Source organism: Canis lupus, chromosome 11 (genome assembly GCF_003254725.2).
Source record: "Canis lupus dingo isolate Sandy chromosome 11, ASM325472v2, whole genome shotgun sequence".
In the NCBI taxonomy this organism is placed as follows: domain Eukaryota; kingdom Metazoa; phylum Chordata; class Mammalia; order Carnivora; family Canidae; genus Canis; species Canis lupus.
This window is the reverse complement of record NC_064253.1, coordinates 22998039-23014559: the sequence shown is the minus strand read 5'-3', so window position 1 is coordinate 23014559 and position 16521 is coordinate 22998039. Positions and strand designations below refer to the sequence as shown.

General features: G+C 46.5%; 1 protein-coding gene across 18 annotated transcripts in view; it reads right to left on the bottom strand.

Annotated features, from left to right (window-relative positions):
- LOC112650348 (uncharacterized) overlaps positions 1 to 16521 on the bottom strand; it is a 165118-nt gene that overhangs the window by 69317 nt on the left and 79280 nt on the right. For 15 of the 18 annotated variants that reach the window (XR_007400959.1, XR_007400957.1, XR_007400955.1 and 12 more), the window contains exon 2: positions 14616 to 14783. The exons of the other annotated variants lie outside the window; for them this stretch is intronic. The gene's annotated coding sequence lies outside the window, so the exon portion shown is untranslated. The remainder of the gene's footprint in view (positions 1 to 14615; positions 14784 to 16521) is intronic. 18 annotated transcript variants of the gene reach the window in all.

The following is a 16521-nucleotide window of genomic DNA, read 5'->3' as shown; positions in this document are numbered from 1 at the left end:
ATCCACACTCTCCAATCATTAGCTTCATACTCAGGCTGCAGTCCAACCCTGAGACTGGCAAAGATAGGGGCAATCCAGGCTCTGAACCTTGAAGCTCAGGCTCACTCGGCCAGCTTCTGTCCCACACAGCTTCACACAAAGGCTGGAAAAACATGGCCAGTGATTCTTGAGTGCTTACTCTGTATCAGGAACTCTTCTGAGTCCTGGCTATAGGGTGTGGTCTGAGAACCACCAACAATCAGCATTACCTGGGAGCTTGTTAAAAATGCTGACTCTCTGGGGGATCCCTGGGTGGCGCAGCAGTTTAGTGCCTGTCTTTGGCCCAGGGCGTGATCCTGGAGACGGGGATTGAATCCCACGTCGGGCTCCCGGTGCATGGAGCCTGCTTCTCCCTCTGCCTATGTCTCTGCCTCTCTCTCTCTCTCTCTGTGTGACTATCATAAATTAAAAAAAAAAAAAATGCTGACTCTCAGGCACAATAGGACCCAGGTGATTTGTGTGACATTAAAACTTGAGAGGCACTGTACTTAGTACTTGGATCAACTAACTCCCTCTGAGTTCTATTATCATCATCCCCATCTTGCATACAAAGGTTAATCAACTTGTCTTAGGTCAGTCACCTGGCTAATAATTCCTATCGCCAGGATTTGGCCTGTAGAGCCTGAGCTTTTAGCCACCATGGCACTATGCTGACTGTAAACTGCAGAGGTTACAGCTTCCCTAACTTCCTATATAGCCTGATGGCAGACGCCTTAGGGTACTGTGAAGAATAAAGTCAACTTCACCAAGACTAGCTCAGTAAAAAAAACATGTCTTTCAAAATTATAGAATCAGAGAGCAGAATAGTCGTTTTTAGGGACTAGGGATGCAGCTGGGTGGAGGTGGGAGGTAGGGCTCACTGTAGTGATGGAGCTGTTCTGTATTTTGACTGTATCATGGTCAATATCCTGGTTGTGATCTTTTATTATGGTTTTGCAATACATTATCACTGGGGGAAACTGTTAAGCGTGCAGATGATTTCTCTGTATTATTTCTTACAACTGCATATGACTCTCAAAAAGGTTTTAATTAAAGAAGAAAAAAAAAAAGCTTTCTCCATTGCTAAAATTTCCAAGCTTAAAACCCTGCTAAAGAAGCCAACGTTAAATTTTACACATATGGACCAAAAGTGTGTTCTGATTAAAATATGCACAATTAAAGGCCTAGGGAGGGGGAGTGAGGAGAGGTGACCAAATCTAAGTGCAGCTATTTACCAAAACCATTTGTGCTTCAACACTTAAGTCTCCTTAGTTCTAAAATGCCAGCTTACAGCACACACACACAAACATACATACATGTGTGCATCCCTCCCACAAACACAACCTGTTAGTCATTTAGAAGGAAATAATCTCATAAAGCAGTATTGATAGAAAAGAACAAAATATGAGGAGTCGAAAGTGGGAAAACCATGCCTGGCTTGCAGCAGGACAAAAAGAGCATCTTCCTGGCTAGAGTTGATTTTTAAAAACAAAGAGCCAAACCAAAGTCATGTTCTTCACAGAATGTCTTAGGAAGGGAATTATCCAGTTGTTAGATCAGCACAGACAGAGTAATGTCAATAAACTGAGCAAAAACACACAGCTCAATGGTGAACCCCAAAGCTCGTGTGTGTGTGTGTGTGTGTGCGCGCGCATGCACATGAAAGAGAAAGAGAGAGAATGAGAGGGAGAGAGATATGTGTGTTGTGAACCGCATAGTCCTGACTGAAGCCAATGGTTGGTTCACACCACATGAATTAGGCATTTTTGTAAAAGGCTAGAAAGTTCTAAGGTGAAGAGAGGGCTTCCCCTGGAAGTTAGTTCATCAGGTTAATGCATCCCTCCAGCTGACTACTGGTTGCTTGTGGCAGAAGCCAGCTAGCAGGCATTGTTGTCACTCCTTTTAAGAGAGTCCAGACTAGGCTTACAGCTAGTAGCTCTTCTTCACTGCACAGTAGGGCCTGCTGGGCTGCAGGGAACTCTGTAAGATGAAGATCAAGAGCCCCCTTGGTCACTTTGCATACCAGTCTGTGATGGATGTTTCCAGTGCTGACCACTGCTGGAAGACAGTACCCAGGTTGTTGCAGACACCACATCACAGTAACCTACTTCCGTGGTCCCAGGAAGCCACCACATGGCTCTCACATTGGGTGGCAACTAAAGACAGGCCTTTCTGTGGGTGATCATTGCCCAGTGATCCAGGGAGAGGCCCAGCTTGGCCACGTCCAGGGACCGTGGCCTTTGTGGAATGGCAGCCAGGAGGCCAGTATCAGCCTTCTTCTTTCCACCCTCCTCTTTCTATGTAAATGTGTCCTCTTTTCTTCAAATCTCATCTCATTGGACAATGCTATTCATCTAAGGATTATATTAATTCCATCCCCTTCACTGGAGATATCCAGAAGACTGTTTGACATGATCTCGATGAGATCTGCCACACCCACCACCTGGGCTTAACAGGGGACCTAAACTGAACCCCAGTGGCTTTATGCCAGTAGTCCATGAAAACATGCCAGCAGCACTAGGCACTGTGCAGCTTCTGTCCTGACCCACTTGTCTTCACCCAGAACATTTCATCTCCCATTTTGTTTCGAATCCTTCCAACACCTCCTGCCTTGTCTTCCTGTTATTCTCTTGTTGCAATCCATTCAGTATAAAAGCAGGAGAGCAGGGATTTCAACTTGGTTACTTAATCACTCTTCTAGCCAATGAGCCCTGGGACATAGTATCTACTCAATAAACAACTCTTGGAGGACTAACCGTCTAAGAGCTGAGGCTCAGTCCTGCTTCTCTTCCTTGCGGCTTCAATCTTTGACCAGAACTTGTATGGCCCACTGGCTATTCTAGAGAAATTTCTCTTTCTCCAGAGCCCTAAGACTGCACAGCCTGTGGCCTCCCCATGTTCACCCCAGTTCATGGAGCAGGAAAATACAAAAAGCCCAGGGCTAAGTCCACACAGGCCAAAGGTGATCTGAAAGCCATCCCTCTCTAAGGCCTGAGAGCCAAATAGCTAAAGACCACAAAGAGCAGCCAGGCATGGAGCCCTAATGCCAAAGGTAGTTGAGAGGTTTTGGATGAGAAATTCAAGGCTGAGACCTTCTGGAAAGAGCACCAAGGCGAGAAAAACAAAAACTCAGAGCTACACATTTAGCACCCACAGAGCCCAAGGCTAGGGGAAATCATACCTCAGCACTGTTCTCTGTACACTCAAAGGATAAGGAAGCTGACTAGTGGTTTTCTTTATCCTATAGCTTATGCCCTATGATGGCTGCCATGTGCCATCAAGCTGTGAAAGAGGTTGCATTTCACAAACATTGACTTTCGTAAGTCTGACATTTCCCACAGGGGCCCTCCTTCATCAGCATTAGGAGAAATGTCTCCCATTAAGCCCTAGGTCTCAGTTTGGCCTCCATGGTGTAAGAGCTAATGGAAAGGAAAACTCATGTGTTTGGATATTGGCTCCAAATGAACCAGCCATGGTCACATGCTCATGTGATGTAGCTTTGCTTAGAACTGAAGAGTAATAGAAAAAAAAAAAAGATTGGTCAACAGAAGAAAAGTGGCTAGTCTCAGCATCACCTTTGCAACACTCATCCTCTGAAAGGGGCATCTACCATCAAAATAAGTGTGAATCCCCACTGAGGAGTGACTATGCTGGACTCTCCTGGAGGGTGGGGTGTGACATGTGTTTGAGGGGCAGGAAAGTTGCTATCTCTGAGACAGAGGATACATTCCTTTCCTAGGGCTGCTGTATAACAAAGTGCCATGGACTGCGTATCTTAAAACAGAGTTGTATTGTCTCATTATTCTGGAGGCTAGAAGTCTGAAATTAAGGTATGAGTAGGACCAAGCTTCCTCTGAAATGTGTAGGGAAATCATTCTTTGCCTCTTCTTCAATTCTGGTGGTTGGTTAGGAATGGTAAATGCCTGGCTGCAGGATTCCAATCTGTCTCTGTCTTTGTCATCACTTGGTGTGTCCCCATGTCTCTTATTTTCTTCTTGTATGGATGTCAGGATTAGGGGTCTGCCCTACTCTAGTATAACCTCACCTTAGCTACTTACATCTGCAATGACCATTTTCCAAATGAGGTTACCTTCTGAGGTACTGGATTACAACTTATCTATTTTGGAGGAGTTAACAGCACAGCCCATAACAGAGGGGTTGAAAAAGATGGTGGGCCACAGGTCCCGTGACTGGCAAGATACAGTGTCCTGGGTGCATAGCAGCTAAATGGGGAGTCAGGACCCAGGACCCAGTGCTCTCAGCTTCAGCAAAAATCTGATGCCCAAACTGGGCACAGAAGTAGCAACACTGTCAGCTACAGACCTCAAGTACTTGAACAAGGTGGCCAGTGTAGGCTGTGGACTGGCAGATGTTCCCTGAGGATACTGGCTAGTGTGGCCTGAGAGCCCAGGCCAGGGTAGGAGCCCCATGGTGACCAAAATCAAAGCCTGTAACAATAGGCTCTGGCCTTGAAGTAAAGAGTATTTTGATTTAGAAAAAAAAAAATTCATATAAACATAGTTCTTAAGTCCAGTTAATATGGTGGTTTTAAATTTAAAGGAAGTTTTCAAATTTATAGACTCTAAACATAATCACACTCATATTTCCATGGACTCCACAAAAGCCATCCCTCAAGACACAGAAGACATGAGTCAACACGCAAATGGTGTCAACAATGGACAGAAAGAGGCCAAACATAGGTAGGTGTCAGCGGGGAGTAACGATGAGCCTGGAGAAGCCAGTGTTGGTCCAGATCCCCTCCCCCTTCTAAATCCTTGCAGAAAAGAATATTAATAAAATGAAACTCTAAATCCAATCCCGGAGCAATAATAGAACACTTGTGCCAAACTTCACAGCCGTGGGAAGGATGTATGTAGCTGAGCAATCTGTGGACAGCATTTCTCGGCTGAAATTCTTGAAAGCTCACAGTGCTCAGGCCAAAATGCTCTGGAAACCAAGTCCCGTGGAAAATGCAAACTTTATGAATTGCACATGTGGCCACAAAGCCAGCTCTGCAACTCTGAGTGAAAAGATTTGAAGAGCAATCTGTCCCCATTCTGAAGACCACCAGGGCTGATGCAGAGCATACCATGGGTCCCAGAGGGGATAGGAGACTCTCTCAGCCTTTGGGATTTTCTTGGCAAACTCCAGAAAAAAACAAGCGGAGGCCTGTGCTGGAATCAGACATGACAGACAAAGGGGCCACTTCCCCTGGCCTGAGGGGGCGTCCCTGGAGAAGCAGCACCCGAGGGGCAAAGTGAATCCTTCTCCAGCTACTTAGCTCTTTGTCCCTCCCTTTTCCCCGTCTGTGAGCCAAAGAGCTCATCATATAGAACTTATCTAGGGGGGTGGCTGTGAGGGTGCAAGGGATTCATATATGGGAATCTCGAAGAAAGCGCCTGACCCTTCAGAACAGCTAACCCAATCCTCACCTGCAGCAAGCACTCCAGCAAAGCTGAAGTTTCAAATCTCTCCCCGAAGTTGCTGCTCTTCCAGCACTGCTCCTAAATTTTAATTTTTTCTTTATAGATCTCGGATTGCTTTCCCACTTTGTCTCCCAACAACCTCTTCTCAAATCTGGAGAGTTTCCCGCTCTCTGTCATAGGATCTAAGGACAGGAAAGGCCCTCCTCAGTCCCTCAGCTTCCGCCCCTGCCCCAAGGCAGAGCTCTGTTCACACTGAATCCGACAGATGGTTGTCGTTTCCAGACAGGAAATATTTATCGAGCATCCACTCTGGGCCAAGCTTTGTGCTCAGAGCTGCTAGGAATACGCGCAGGAGTGGGGCGGGCTGAGCTCCCACAAGTCTATATGGGGGAACTGGAAAAACTCAGACAGGAATGGATGCTGCAGTCTTGAGGCAGAATTTCTTCTCTGGGAAACCTCTATTTTTGCTCTCCTGGCCTTCAACTGGCCATCCAACTGATTGGATGAGGCCCGCCCACATTATTAAGGGTCGTCTCCTTTACTTATAGTCAAGTGATTGTAGATGCTAACCATGTAGATGAGTGTCTGATTAATGCGCATACTGTAGCATCACCAAGTTGACATATAAAATTAATCATTACACACAAGTCATTTGTCCTTGCTCTCCCCACTTTTTGTCCAGCTTTCTTCCTACCTGCCAGTTCTATGACCTCTAACAACTTCAGGCCCCCGTAAGACACAGAGAAGATAGCTTTCCCTTGACTTTGTCATCAGCTCCCACACTTGCATTCCTGCTTCATCCCTAAAATAAATCCTTCATCCCATTTCACTCATAATAGTTGGACTTTATATGTGTCTTCCATCCAATTTACTTAATTTTTGTGCTTGTACGGCTTGCACAGGGAGATGGCATACCTCAGAACTGTCCCCAGAGTTACCCAGGAGGATGTCACAAAGACTGCTCACATAGAGGTGCCTTGCTGGCAGCATTTTCACTATTCCAGATGCTGCCAGAAAAGGTGCCAGAGGAAGATGCTGGCTGCTAGGCACTTTTGGCTGAAACACACTTACAGGAACTAGCAGCTCAAGAAGCCAACCTCTGCAGGGCCTGAGCACTAGAGAAAGTGTACCCTTCAAGGAGCCTGGCAAGTGAGACACACTGGAACCAGGAAGAGGAAATCTCTTTCTCTTCCCTCCCATGTCTTCTCAGGATTCTCTATGAACCACATGTAACAATGTGCCAGCTGGCAAAGAAGAACCCATGGCAAAGGCCATGCCCACCTCCATTCTGACAGAGCCAGCAAAGAGGAGGTGGATTGGAGCTGAGAAGCAATAAACTGGATAAACTAGCATAGTTCATTCCTTTGGCTACTCAGTTTCCAAAGGGCACTTGGACATACTTCTACATAACAATGAAATAATACTATCTTCTTTCCAACTCCTGTGATAGGGCTATCTTCCTTTCAAGTGAAGAATTTCTCACACTATCCTGAAATGAATGGACACCCAGTTCTAACAGCCACTGAATCTAGCACCATAGCTATATTTATTCCTCAAATCCATCAGCAACCCATTGAATGATCTGTCACCTAAAGACTACATCGTAAAATTAACTTCCAACAACTCGTATAGAAAATAAAAATGGAAAGTTAGTGTATACAAATACACACACATATGAAACAGACCAGGGAAAATATGCAAACTAACAGAGTTCTATAGAGTATGACTAACTGGTCTTGAGGTCATAATTGCGATCTATGGCTTCCTTCCTCCACTAACCACTCTGTGCTTCCCCAATGCTCTCAGTCAGGATCTCAGCTAGCTGAGTTTGCTACCTGAGGGTGTGACTGAAACCTTAATTTCTGAAGAGTCCTTAGTCACCCTGCCTGTTTGTTAGTTGCTACAGTTTTCCATTAACCTCTGCTGCCAGGCATGGAAAAGCTAGGAGGTGTCCCAGAGAATCCCTTGGGTTCCAAAAATAGTCTTCCTTTCCCCCATTGTGTAGCTGCAACCCAATTATCTCTTGGTATTCAGGATCAATCACTCCAGCCAGTAGACCAGCTCTTTTTTGTGGATTCAGTGGCACAAGGAGCCCAAAGCAGTAGGGTCTAATCTTTCTACTCCATGGAATCTCAGCCCATTTGAAGCACTCTCTGCTTGAGCTCAAGGATACCTGAACAGGAAGCGAAAATTCTGTGTATGGATCATTGGACATAATAGTAAGAGATGCAACTCCCATTTATATCCCTTGATTCCTGGCCCCATGCATCCTGACTGTTGGGGAGACAGCACCATATTATGATTTGATTCAAAGCATATACTATGTCCTGTAAGACAGAACCCCATCCGTCAAGATGTTTTCCCATGAAAGGTACTGCAACAGAGTCTTCAGTAAGTCAATGAACCTTCCAATTAGCCCAGTCACGTCCAATTAATGGGGTAAGACCACATAATTCCATGGAAGGGGCATTAGCCCACTGCTATACTTCCTTTGCTAAGAAATGGACTGTTGATCAGAAGCAATGCTATGGAGAATGCCATGGTGGTAGATAAGTCATTCTGTGAATCATGAATCATGGTTGGTGCTACAGACACACTTAAATGCAAATTCATACCTAGAAAATGTCTCTTCCAATGATGACAAATATCTGCCTCCTTCATGACAGAGAGGTCCAATGTAATCAATCTGCCACTATGTGGCTAACTAGTTATCCCAGGGAATGGTGTCAAGGGCTCAGTGTTGGTCTCTACTGTAGGCAGACCAGGCACCTAATAGCAGTGTAAGCACCCATGTTGCTAAGCTCCTGCACAGCCTCCATGCCTGCCACCATGGCTCCTTTGTTACAGGCCTACTGAGCAAGCATTGGAGTGTCTGAGGAAAGAGGTGGACTGATGTCTACAGAGTAATTTTGTCTGATGACTAAATTTCTCCATTGTGGATGCCCAAACGGCATCCACATTGGACACAAATATCTTCACAGTTTGTGCCCACTCTGAGAGAGATCTATCCAACACCTCTTCCCCCAGACTTTTCTTGTCACCAATCTTCCAATTATGCTCCTGACCATCCAGCCAAACCATTAATAAGTGCCCATAAACCTATGTAGATTCCTACTTCTGGACATCTCTCATTTCACAATAGTGGACAGATAAGTATATTGCTCAAAGTTCTTTCACAAGTCCAATCAAGGCACAGAAACCACATGGTAATGCAAACGGAAAAAAATTAATATAAATAATTATTAATAGGAAATTAGACTATATTAAAAGGAGACTAATGGGGACTTGGGTAGTAAGAGTTATTGAGAACTATAAAGAATGCAGGAATAGTAAACATAGGAGCATCCTCTACCCCTAGAACTGAGATAGTGCCCTAATAATATCCAAGGAAGAGCCTCCTCCTTGACCAAGGATGGGGATTCAGAGTTCAGAATACACACTGCCATGGCTTACTGGATGACACAAAAGCCAAAAGATGCCTCACCACTGGGACTTGACAGGAATTTGCCCTCTGAGAGGTCAGGAGAAGGTTCCAAAGGGAAGTGCCATGGTTCAGAACTCACTGTAAAGCCATGGGAGAGAGTACTGGAAGAGGCCATTCACAAGGAAATCCATGGCTGGTGGCATTCCACTGGGAAACTGCCAGAGAAGATAAGATGCTGGGAGAAGCTGCTAGCCTCTGGGCATTGCAGGAGCTCAAGACACTGTGACTGAAGGAGGCAGGCACAAGAGAAAGGTGTCCCCTACAGAAGCCTAACACAGCAGAAACTATATGCTCTCAGGACCTGGGTACTGGACAAAGCATCATCTGCATGAGTTTGGTAAATGAGAACCAAAAAGAGGAAACTCCTTTCTCCAGTGTACCTCAGTGTCCTTTACGGACAAGACTTAGAATCATGACAGCTGGCAAAGGAGAAATTTTTACAAAGCCCATTTCTGTGATCACAGAGCAGACAGCAAGGATGAGTTTGGAACTGAAAAGGCAATAAATTGATAAATGGCATGGGGTGGAGGGGTGCTATGCTAGGAGAAGGGGTCAGAGAGAACGGCAGGAAGCAGACCAACACACGGCAGTGCATTACTCTGTGTACAAGCTGAGCATATAAAACTCTTCAGCAGCATATATAACTCTTCAAAGGCTGCCCGTAGGAGGCAGTATGTGAGCTTCTGCCCCGCCCCCCATAAGATGATCAGCTCAACCCAAGGGTAGGAGCAGGCTGAGTGTTCTCAGTTCCGTTCACATCTAAGCAAACTACCCTTACAAAGCAACTTCTGTAACTCTGATATTGAACTAAGCATCTTCCCTCATTTCCCCAGAACCTGGCCAGGGGCCAGGCTAACAGGAGGGGCTTAATAACAGTCAATGACTTTGAGAGAGTTTTCCTGTTCCACTCCATCAGCATATGACACAACTTACCCCCAGGGTCATCATTTGCCTTGGAATCATCCATCCCAGGAATGGCAGCCTCCCTAGGACCCCAACTGGTTCCTGAGAAGTCACTTTGCATCTGGAGGCTTCTTCCTCCTTGTGTGAAGGAAGCATCACCCTCTATTGCTCTTACCATGGCTCTGACCTCCTGGGTGCTGGCACAGTCCCTCTATCTTCATGACTGAGAGAGCTTGGAATACAGTGATGGGAAGAGGAGGGGAGGGAAGAGCAGCCCTTGACATATCTTGGTGATGGACATAATTTTGGTCTTCCCAACCTTTGCCTTTTGGAAGTCAGGATTTTAGAAAGAGAAATGGGGAAGCAAAGAGCCCTCTGGGATCTCTGGGACTTTCTGTTAAGGAAGAGTGGTCATCTTGCTCTCGATCTTGCAATGTCTCCAAGCTGTGGCCTTGATTTCATAAACATCTCTGTTCAGGGCTCCCTAAGTGAAAAACGTCTTGGACTATGAACATTCCCAGAGAGATACACAGCCTTCTCCAAGGTTCTTGAGATCTTGGATGAACCACTCATAAATGCTCTCTTTTCCCCTCCTTTGCTGCTGTTTGGTTCACCCCTCACCTCCTCTAAAGAAGACAGATCCAAAATGTATCTCTACCTAGATGGCCATTATCCTTCTCAGCTTGGCTTCAAGAGGGATGCTAGGACTCTGTCCTTAGGAGCTCACCATCCCACCCAGGAGAGCTGAGTCCCACTCCTGTATGAGGCAGAGTGGGTAGGGCAGCAGCTACTGATGATCTATGGCCCTGCTTCTCAAAGTCTAATGAACAAAGGAATCACCTTGGGATCTTCTTAAAATGAGATCCTGATTCAGAAGGTTTAGGGAAGGCCCAGGCAACCTGCATTTCCAACAACTTCCAGTGATGCCAAAGCTGCCAACCTATGGGCCACACTTTGAGTAGCAAGGGTCTCCAGTGTGTGGGTTACAGAACTATGGTGACACAGGAACTCACGAATACAGAGGCTACAGCCCCAACAAGGTCCAGGAAGTCAGGCAAAGCTTCACAGTTGCCGACACTGGAACTGGGTCTCAAAGACGAGGAGGTTTTGCAGGGAGGGAGGTGTCCAAGCAGTGGGGACCCAATAGTCCACAGAGGAGGCAGCACCCTTACTTCTGCCTGCCACAACTAGCAGTCTCTCCTGTCCTGCCTCTGACCTACACACATGCCTTTCCTGCTCAGCATGCCCTACTTCTTGGAGGTGGATCAAGTACACATGCTGTGTGTCATGGTCAAGTTCCTCTTCCCACTCTGGTTCCTTCTCTGAAACCCTGAGCCAGGAGGAGGACACTTCAGGAGTAAGTCCTGCCTACTCTCTCCTCAAGCAATTATGGGCCAGCAAGAACAATGGGACTACAGGAAATATAAATGGGCATATGTTGGGGGAAATGTGAGTAATAGCAAGAACAAAAGATGAGAATGGCCCCTGACAATGACTGGCAGGGGAAGTGGGTGGAGGTGGAAAAGTCTCCATTAATTCACTCTGTTTGAATCAGTCCCCAGGGAACCATGATTTTCAGCCTCTTAGTCAAGAGTCTGGATTTAAAAAAAAAAAAAAAAAAAGAGTCTGGATTTAAGCTGCATACATATCCACTTAGTCCAGCGGGCAAAGCTTGTCCGTTCCTGAGACACTGATGGGTACACAGTCCTCTTTTCATCCTGCCCTGCTTTCTCATCCTGTTCCAAAGCCACCCTCTCGAGACAGAACATAAAGACTCCTAACTCTGGGAAATGAACTAGGGGTGGTGGAAGGGGAGGAGGGCGGGGGGTGGGGGTGAATGGGTGACGGGCACTGAGGGGGACACTTGACGGGATGAGCACTGGGTGTTATTCTGTATGTTGGTAAATTGAACACAATAAAAAATTAATTTATATTAAAAAAAAAAGCCACCCTCTCTCAGGACCACAGCCAAGCAAATCCTACACATGCCTCTTTGAGTCCCCCCACCTCTCTCATTCAAACCCTGTTCAGCCCAGCCCTTTCTAGCTTGAGAGCCTTAGCCTGTGCTGTCATGTCTGCCGGGGATGCTCTGCCCACTACCCCGGGCACACTGGCTCCTCCTAACCCTTCAAGTCTCAGAGTAAAGTCATCCCCACAGACAGGGTGCCCTGTCTGCCACTTGTCACCACTTCCTCATCTGTGGTTCACTTGCTCTTTCTGTCCTGCCAGGATTCAGCTTCCATCAAGTCATGCGCCAGCACAGTATCTGGTACCTCCTGGACGTTCAGGAGACATTCACAATGGGGAAAATGAAGCCCATAGACTCATGTCCCTTTCCTGAGGGGTTCCCAAGCTAATTGACACCATGCTCATCATTTACAGCACTTTCTTTCTGATTCATGTTGTTAGCCAGAGAACTGCTCCTCTGTCCCAAAGCAATCTCACCCCAGAAACACAAAGGCCCCCAACCTAGTGGCTCCTGCAGATGCTATGACTATCAGACACGCCTGAATGAAGGCTAGTCACAGGCTAGGGTTTGTCTCTCACTGCCTCTGCTCCACTTTCCCATAAATTAGTTAGCTGGGGTCCTTATTTCCAGTTGTTTGGCTCCAATCAGAATTCAAAGCTGGGAGTGTACAACCGGGAGTCCGCAGGATCCCCTCGGGGAGAGCTAGGAGGGCAGGACTGGAGACTTCAAGCCTTTATTTCTGGGAGAGCCCCAAAAACTGTTACCATAAAGCAGCAGAGAAGGAAGTGTCCCAGGCTGCTGGTGTGCACCAGCTCTGGACGGCTATGAGCAAGTCCACTTGTGCAATGGCCCCGGAAGGCCAGCTTGCCTCTCCATGGCCCTTTCTGGCTCCCCTGTGCTTCTTGCAGTTCTCATCCACATGCACCAGCAGAAAGGATCTAAGGACTGTTTACATTCTTGCCATTTTGCTTGTGTTTAGACTTACTAAAAAAATACATCTTAAATATTTATAAGCAATCATAGGCCCTCACGGATTTCAAATAAACTTTCCTATAAACCAGTCGACTTCAGAGTATCCATCTCCCCAAGAATCATAAACCCGCAGAGCTGTAGGCCCTTAAATATCCCAGTGTCCTTGTTTTCTGAGAAACCGAGGCCCATGAGGAGCAGGGACCTGCCCAAGCTCATAGGGCGCTTGGTGGCATATGCAGGGCTGGAGAGCAGGGCTCCTGCTTCTATAGCCCAGCGTTCCCATTTCATGTGTGAAAAATCTGAGCCCATCAGCACACTGCCTCTGCAGGCATGTGGTTCTAGTTTTTAAGAGAACAAACTGATTTGAGGTTTCAAAATATTAAGCACTTAGAGTTTGGAGAAGGAATGTGTGTTAAGTGCACATTCTTGGTCATCAGCCATCCCCCAGCGCCGGGCAGGCTGGCTGCCTGATGTGAGGGCACTGAGACTCAGTGCGTCTGGGCGTCTGCACAGCATCATGTTACAGGTCCCGAAACTGCTCACATTGCAGCAGGGTGCCACAGAAAAGTGCCAGGCCTGAGAGCAAGTCTTGAAAAAATATGACAAGGGCCTGTCCTCTCCAGGCAGGACAAAGGCTAAGGATCTTCATGTCAGACTCTCCACCAGGTTCTGTACTAATAGGCAGCTACAGACCCAGGAACGGAGATCTCTGCTGGGGTGGTTCATCTCAAGCCGGTTAACATCTCTTAGAGCCCTCAGAAGCCTCTTAAAAGCCTAAAGACAAAAAGGAAGGGTCTAGCTTGAGGCCAGAAGATGCCATGGAGGCCCTAAGCCCTCTGGGTCATCACCTTCTTCTACCACCATAGGCCCTGACAGGAAATTGAACAAAGCTCTTTCTAAATCTCTCCATGGTACTTCCAGTAGGGCTCTGAGAGCCAAGGCCATGCTCCAAGGAGTCAGGTTTCAGTGAAAGCTTTGGCCCCAGGGGATCCCACCACAGGGCCCATTCTGCAGAGTACACTGGACCCTGTGCTGACTTGGGATGGGACAGAAGGTCAAGGCTGGCTGGGAAGCCCCAGCTGGCTTGGAAAGCCAGAAGGTGACCCCTTTCCAGCCATGGGCTCAATGCAAAGACTCCCTGTCCCTGTGCCTAAAGCCCAGAAGACTCCCTTTGCAAATGCCCTAGGCTCCATCCTTCATAAGGCAGGAAGGCTGAGACTCGGTGGCATGATGAGAACTGCCACCTTGGGCCCTAATGGTCTCCTCCAAACCCACAGATTTGGGGCAAAATGTTTTTAGAGCAAAGTAACTGACTGCATACCCAGACTTCAGGTGTGCCTGGCCATGTGCATGACTGTTCTGTATTTGAGAGGAGAGAGGATGCTGCTAATCTCAGGGCCTACAGACCAATGGGAGAAGCCTAATCCAAGTAAGTCTAAATGCAATGTAGTTCCCTGGATTGGATCACGGAACAAAAAAAGGACATTGGTAGAAAAACTAGTAAAATCCAAAAGAAAATCTTGAGTTTAGTTAATAGCGATATATCTTTTTTTATATATATATTTTTTATTGGAGTTCGATATGCCAACATATAGCATAACACCCAGTGCTCATCCTGTCAAGTGCACCTCTCAGTGCCTGTCACCCAGTCACCCCAGCCCCCCCCACCTCCCTTTCCACTACCCCTTGTTCGTTACCCAGAGTTAGGTGTCTCTCATGTTCTGTCACCCTCACTGATATTTTCACTCATTTTCTCTCCTTTCCCTTTATTCCCTTTCACTAACTTTTATATTCCCCAAATGAATGAGACCATATAATGTTTGTCCTTCTCCGATTGACTTACTTCACTCAGCATAATACCCTCCAGTTCCATCCATGTCAAAGCAAATGGTGGGTATTTGTCGTTTCTAATGGCTGAGTAATATTCCATTGTATACATAGATCACATCTTCTTTATCCATTTATCTTTCGATGGGCACCGAGGCTCCTTCCACAGTTTGGCTATAAAGAACTGTGGAAAGAAACAAACAATCCAATCATGAAATGGGCAAAAGACATGAAGAGAAATCTCACAGAGGAAGACATAGACACGGCCAACAAGCACATGAGAAAATGCTCCGCATCACTTGCCATCAGGGAAATACAAATCAAAATCACAATGAGATACCACCTCACACTAGTGAGAATGGGGAAAATTAACAAGACCGGAAACAACAAATGTTGGAGAGGATGTGGAGAAAGGGGAACCCTCTTGCACTGTTGGTGGGAATGTGAACTGGTGCAGCCACTCTGGAAAACTGTGTGGAGGTTCCTCAAAGAGTTAAAAATAGAACTGCCCTACGACCCAGCAATTGCACTGCTGGGGCTTTATCCCAAAGATACACATGCAGTGAAATGGCAGAACACCTGCACCCCAATGTTTATAGCAGCAATGTCCATAATAGCGATATATCAAAGTTGGTTTCTTACTCTTGATAAATGTACCAACATTATGCAAGATATTAATGGAGAAAGCTGTTACAGATGAGGGGCAACAGGATATAAAAGGGTAAGCTGTACATGGGAACCCTCTACTATTATTGCAACTTCCCTGTAAATTTAACATTATTCCAAAATGAAACATTTATATATAAAAAAGTAACCACTGATCATGTGTCAGTCACTGAGCTGACTATGCATTATCTCAATCAATCCTCCCAAAACTTTATGGAGGCTGCAATTATGATCTTCATTTACAGCCAAGGAGATTGAGGCCAGAGCTGCAGACATCCTGGCTTGGTGGGCAGCAGGTGGTAGCTCAGAGGTCACCACCACTTGGAGGAGTAGAGATTGTATAGGCAGCCACCTGTACGAGCCCATATATAGAAGGACACTTCAATTAACACACTACATGGAACTCCACGTCCCAGTAAAAATGAGTGATTTGCCATAAGGCCTCTGAAACACTCGCCGGGACCTCTGAACTCCCCCCAAGCCCCACCTGGGAGTACCCTTCCTCCCCCTGCAGTGTCAACGGTGAGAGCCGCCATCCCTCCCTGCCTCATGCAACTCCTTCCAGCGGGAAATTAAATTCCTTCCTACTCCCTCAAGAGCCTTGGAACATAGTCCTCAGAAGCTTTTTATCAAGGGAAAATTCTTTCTTCCTTCTATTTATAAGAATTTTTTTTAAGACTCAAAACGCTTCCTAGGGCTCTTTTTCACACAGACAGAAATTGTGCAGCTATCCCCAAGTTTCTGGCTAAGCATGAGGCCCTCCTTCCATCCTGCAGTCTGACTGTGCCCAGTAGTGTATCTGATGGCCCTTCAAACTCTCTCACCCCTCCTTGGCTCCACACTTCAACACCAAGAACCACTAAGTTATGAGATGAAGGGCAGGGAGGAGTTCTAGCTCTCTCCCCAACTAGCTGGTAGGAGACAGGGCAGGGAGCAGGCCCTAGTCTCTAGGTTGTCTCTTTTTAGTATGTATGCTCTACTAAGTGCTAGAAATATGAATTCTTAGCAGCTCCTGGTCAAAGAAGACCTGCTGAAGAAGAGACAAACCCACAGAGGGCATTTACAGGTCGGGCTCAATGGTCTCTGCTCTGCTCTCAACTTCAATCATGAGCAAGGGAGACAGGGTCAGCCTGTCTGTCCCAAAAACACTTCTCTAAGAAGAGTTATGATCACAGGCAGACCTGACATTGCTCAGAGAACTTGGGGCAGCCGTGTCACAGCAACTCAGGGTGAGCTGGAGCTCAACGTCTGTCAGG